The 5,696-nt window shown below is 41.6% G+C and overlaps 1 long non-coding RNA gene across 1 annotated transcript; it reads left to right on the plus strand.

Annotated features, from left to right (window-relative positions):
• The first annotated feature begins 2,766 nt into the window (after positions 1-2,766).
• On the plus strand, positions 2,767-4,231 carry LOC144003907 (uncharacterized). Its single transcript, XR_013279124.1, has 3 exons — positions 2,767-3,049; positions 3,463-3,693; positions 3,967-4,231. It is a non-coding gene; the product is annotated as an uncharacterized LOC144003907 (long non-coding RNA).
• The last annotated feature ends 1,465 nt before the right edge of the window (positions 4,232-5,696 follow it).

Consider the following 5,696-nt stretch of genomic DNA (forward strand, 5'->3'; position numbering starts at 1 on the left):
TGTTCATGAAACTAAAATTTGTTGGTGTTGCCTCATTGAGAACCGTGTTGCAGGAACCTTCTGTTAGCCATGTTTCACTGAGGAGAAATAAGTCAAGATCATATGTCATAATAATGTCATGAATCAACAATGATTTGTTAACTAGTGATCTTGTATTTAGTAGCGCTAGTCTCACAGTGGCAATCGGAGGCGCTGGTTTAGTCAGAGGTTCACAAGCTATACTGACTAGGTTTGTAGGTTCTGACTTATTTCTTCTCATTTCTTTTGCCAACTTTCTACTTCTTGTAATCACAGGAATGCTACAAGCTTCCTTGGGTCCTGACATATTCTGGGAACACACGTTTTTTATATTGTATATGTAGTCTGGACCCAAAACATATCAGACCGAGCTATAGTTGAGATTCTCCAGAGCCAAAGATGGAGGTCGGCGGGTGGGGAGCTGTATGCTGAGGCTTGGTGGAGTCAGACGATTAGTGGATAGCTGAATGTGGCGTCTTGGGGGGAGCATGGGCGAACCGTCATCAGCAGGCAGCTGCCTGGAGAGACTTTTATTTAGCTGTATGGAGAGATTGACCAGATTGCTCAACCTGTTGGTGAGACTCGCTGGCGAGTCAGTCATCGGGTCATTCGGGGGCGGTGCACAGCGCGGGGGTGCATCCGGCAGTGAATCCGGTAGTGGCGCTGTCTGGCAGGTGTCGCTTGGGGGCGATGAACAGCGCAGGGGTGCATCTGGTAGTGAAACTGGTGGTGGTGGTCGTGGTGGTGTTTGGCAGGTGTCGTTCCGGAGCAGGGGAGCTGGATGTTCGGTGTTTGGAGTGTGGGCAGATGAGGACAAATCAATCTGTTCTGAAGGGCAGGGAGTGCAAGATAGTGAGCCAGCCTCACCAGATCCTCTTCTTATCGGTTGTTGTGTTTCATGTCCTTTGTTTTGGGAACATAGCGTCCAGTGACGCACGCTATGGAAGATGTTGGCTGTCAGTAATCTGACTCCCTGCTTATTGAGATAAATCCCATTGCGTTGGAAAAGATGGCGACGTTCACAAAACATAGAAAAATTGTCAATAAAGTTCACTGAGTAAGAAGCACAGATGCTTTTCAGCCATCTCGAGAGTGACATAATCCGACTGAAACGCTCATCACCTGGTCGGACAGTAGGCAGAGGACCACTCAGAAAAACCTCTGCGTTTAGGCATATTATCTTGTGTAGAAGGGTAATAAAGTCTTGCTTCAGTATCTCCGACTGTTCCGACTATAGAGTCGCGTTGTTATGACAACTACATAATATCAAATTTTTCGCCGGGCCCGAAGAGACTGCAAAGTTTGGTGAGTTTTCGTAAATGTTTAGGCCCTCAAAAATGCGATCGTTTACGGAGAAGAAGAAGAAGAAGAAGAAGAACTAGAGCTGCGAGCAGCTATAAAGGGCCCTCGCAGCCCGGGCCACGTTGGAGTCCTTGCACGTTGGGGTACTTGCACGTTAGGGTACTGGCACGTTGGGGTACTGGCATATTGGAAGCAAAATTTCTTTGAAAATGGCATAATAAACATTTACATGTAGAATATTTTTTTTGCCAGTGTGTGTCAAGCTCAACGGGTTTTGGTGATTGTTAAGACCTGCAAAAATCAGCGTCCTTTTTTATTTTTAGGCAATGAGTTGCCCTGATTGGTATTTTTTGTAAAAGTGTATATATACATCATCGCTCGTTGTACTCATTGCACAATGTTACTTTTATTGTCCAAAGGGGCAATCAAAAATGAATAAAACAAAATGGAAACGTACATACGTTTGGATCGGTGTGAAGCCAGTGAACAATTTGAGTGGTGGAAACTAAAAGAATATTCATAAATGACTTAGTCATCACACTTAGAATGAGTTTACATTTTTTTGTACAAAATACCGTATGTGGGTTTTTTTTTTTTATATAAGCCTCAAGGGCTAGGTGGCGCTGTATTTATAACTGAATGTTGTCATCGAGATACCTTCAGGCCTTGATTATAAGCATACATGTCAAGTGTGGGATTTTTTTTGGAACATGTACCGTGGAGTTATTAAGCATATCCTTCATTCACGATATTGCTTTTAATGTCCACAGAGGCTATCAAAAATAAATAAAAATATATATATGTTTGGATAAGTCTGATGCCAGTGAACATTTTGAGTGGTGGAAACTAAAAGAATATTCATAAATGACTTAGTTATCACACTTAGAATGAGTTTACATTTTTTGTACAAAATACCGTATGTGGGGTATTTTTTTTTTATGCCTCAAGGGCTAGGTGGCGCTGCATATATAACTGAATGTTGTCATAGAGATAGCTTCAGGCCTTGACGATAAACATACATGTCAAGTTTGGGATTTTTTGGAGCATGTACCGGGGAGTTATTAAGCATATCCTTTTTCAGTGCGAAACACAAATTTTGATGCCCCGCCTTCAACATATAGTATTTCGAAAGGTCAAGATTTTTCCCCCTGTCGTTGGCTCAGGTCTTGACATGGTCCAGGTCAAGTCTTAACTCAGTCAGATGAAACGTGTAGGAGAAGTGGGCAAAAGTCTGCGCCCTGTGAATGTGCAAAAATTGTCAAAAATGGGACATTCAAAAATTCGTAGCTCACTTCCTGTTCATTTTAGCATATGGGTCCAAGAGACTTTTTTGTAGGTCTTGGGCTCCCTCATACACCTAAAAATATTCGTCGTTCTTGCTTAAACGTACAACCGGGGCTGCTTCGTTAAAAATTTCGAGGGGGCGCTATAGGTCGCTTGCACATGTCGTCACTTCCGCCTCGGATTTCTCGTAGTCGCCATGCTGGGTGGCCTCCATTTACGTAGCGATTCGGTCTAACACGTATCTATCACGTTTGTTTTCTGCGTTTAAAATGGTACATTGTTGCTGCATCGTTGGCTGTTCGAACAAAGCCAAGGGGGAAAATGGTCGGTCTTTTTTCCGAATTCCGAAAATAATTAGGAACCAGGGCCTGGAGACAGAGGAGTGCGGACTCCGGAGGGAAGTCGTTACTTTGGGCTCGTGTGTGCAGCGATCACTTTGTGAGCGGTAAGCTTGTTTACCTTTATTTAATGCATGAGGATTAATAACGTTTCGACCGCCCATATATGGGCAAGTTGCTTATGTTTTGGATTCATGAGCAAGCAAGTTCGGTAGTACAAGCTGGCTAGCGGACGTTAGCCGAAAGCTAACATCGAACATTTTCACCCAAGTAGTGCCAGTGCAAAGTGTTTACTGCTGAAATTGGATTGATTAGTCTTGGGCTTTTAATGCCGATAACATGTTTTTTGGTGGCAAAATGTAAACTTGGAAAAAAAAGAGACAGAAGGGGCTGATGCAAGAAAACAGACCCCCGGTAGCCTACACATCATGCTAAAGAACTTATTCACGGCCACCCTACTGCGGTAAAATAACCAGTCTTTCCATATTTTATTTGTTTATATATTTGTTTATTTTAACAGGTCGCCCTGCGCCCGTTTTTCTGTCCAATCATCCCGACTGGGCTCCAACATTAAAGTTGGGTCCCAAGTTACAACATCTATGTCTCAGCCCAGTCGGTGCCAAGATATGAACGTGCACAGGAGAGACAAGCAAAGAAAAGACGACTCGAAGTGGCAGAGATTGTTGCAGTTATGCAGCCAGATGGTTCCAGTAACCTGTACCCTCAAGTACTGCTGACATCATTGACTCTGGTATGCCACTCAGAATTCATTACATGATATATTGTATGCATGAGTGAATGTATGTGTTTGTTTGTGTGTGTACACGCACCTTATATTTTAGAGACATTTGGAAGTGTTTATAGAAATAAGTATTTGCCTGTAGCAATGTTCATACATTAAAAAATGCAACAAAATGTGTACATTTCTTTTACACTGACAAAAAAACTATACTACTTTACTATATTAAACCTATTACTGGTACCGTATTTTTTTGTGATTTTTTTATTATTTTTTTTCCTTTAGGGATCTCATGCCACACCGACTTGATTGCCAATGACATGATGGAAACGAAGGCGAGCATCAAAGCATTGGAGGAGGACAACATGCGACTGTTTGTTTGGCGCTAATAAAGGCAGCGTTTATACAAATTCTATTGTTGGGTTTGTTTACAAAGCTATACATAATACAAATGACAGGATTTGGCTCAATGTGCAATATGGTCCCTCTTAAAGTAATGGCATAAATCTCTATTATTTCTAAAAGCACAAAAAATGAAGTGAATAATGATTAGATGTAGTAATTTCAGGGTTAAAAATTGAACTGTTAATTAATGTAGTTTATTTTAGCACAGGTGCCTACCATCCTGAGATGACGGTATGATGTAATGTTGATGGGGTACGCAATGACTTTCATTATGCTATGTACAGAGGAAAAAGTTGCTCTCTTTTAAATTTGTTTAATGTAAGACAAGTACCAGTACTGTGTTACAGTTTTCCCAATAATCCTTGTTTCACACTTGTCACAAAACCACTGTCCTTTTGGCAGTCTAGATTGGCACACTTCAAGTGATATCATTTGATTTTACAATCTGCTGCAGCACAAAAAACTACTTTATTCCGCATCTTTGAAGTACATGAGCAAGTGGTAGGTGACAGCGGCTGAGCAGGAACACTGGAAGTCCACTGCTGATCTAGTAAATGCTCTCCCGAGCAGTTCAGGTAAGGAGGGGACTTTGGGAAAAAAAAACTCTGGCTTTTCCAGCTGGCCAAAACGAGCGATCTGGGTGGACTCGCTCAATCACACTTTGTCCACACCACAAAGTCGCAGAAGTCCCGTCCAGTTAAACTCATCTGTGCCTGAATCTGAAAATATTACAAACATTGTAATGAAAATATGAAACATAGAATTAAATAAGAAACTACAAAAAGTAAAGCCATACATACCTGGTAATACTATTGGTGTTGTCGTGACAAGTGGTGGGAATTGTTGCCATCCGGCACCAGACAGAAATTGGGTGTTGTGACAGCCTCCTTAACCGTGAGATCATAAGAAAAGCTGTCAGTATGCTCAGTAGTTACCATGAACACGTTTTATTGTACTGGAAACTGAAACTAAAAATACGTCCTCTGAGAGTGGTTAACCTTAACCATTTAGAATAAGTTGATTAAGTAACATGTAACTAGTGAAAGGGTAGCATTAAATTTAATTAAGCCACGGGGAGGCTGTGCATAGTTACTTTTTATTCTTATACGCTCTGCCATATTTGCCTGTTATAAAATGATTAGAAAAACCACATCAGGTAAACCCAGCTGTGCATGTAAACACAATGATAACAGGAAGCCTGAGAACAAATCAACATTTTTGTGTGCAGAATTACCAACACCATGTGGTTTACTTACGTGCAACAGCAACAGTTTCTTCTGATGCGATGTTAAAGTTTACACTCTGTATCCACCCGCTTACAAAATAATTGTAAGCCTCCAAGGATTTGTTGGCGTTTTATGGAGCATGTTGTCAACACGAGGTAGGGAAAGTTGTCCAGAGATGTCACATTTGGCCAGCAAGCTTTCTCCGTCAAAAAAAAATCACACTTGGTCAGGACGTAATTAGGATCAATCCCGCCACACAGAGACACCTTCTGCCTGTATCGTTGTTTTTGATCTTCCGGTAAATCGTGAAAATACTGCGAAAATTACATCAGGTTGATGAGCTCTACCGTGTAACTCGCGAGTGTACCTTGTGAACCGGCGGAC

The sequence above is a fragment of the Festucalex cinctus genome, chromosome 16, assembly GCF_051991245.1.
Source record: "Festucalex cinctus isolate MCC-2025b chromosome 16, RoL_Fcin_1.0, whole genome shotgun sequence".
In the NCBI taxonomy this organism is placed as follows: Eukaryota; Metazoa; Chordata; class Actinopteri; order Syngnathiformes; family Syngnathidae; genus Festucalex; species Festucalex cinctus.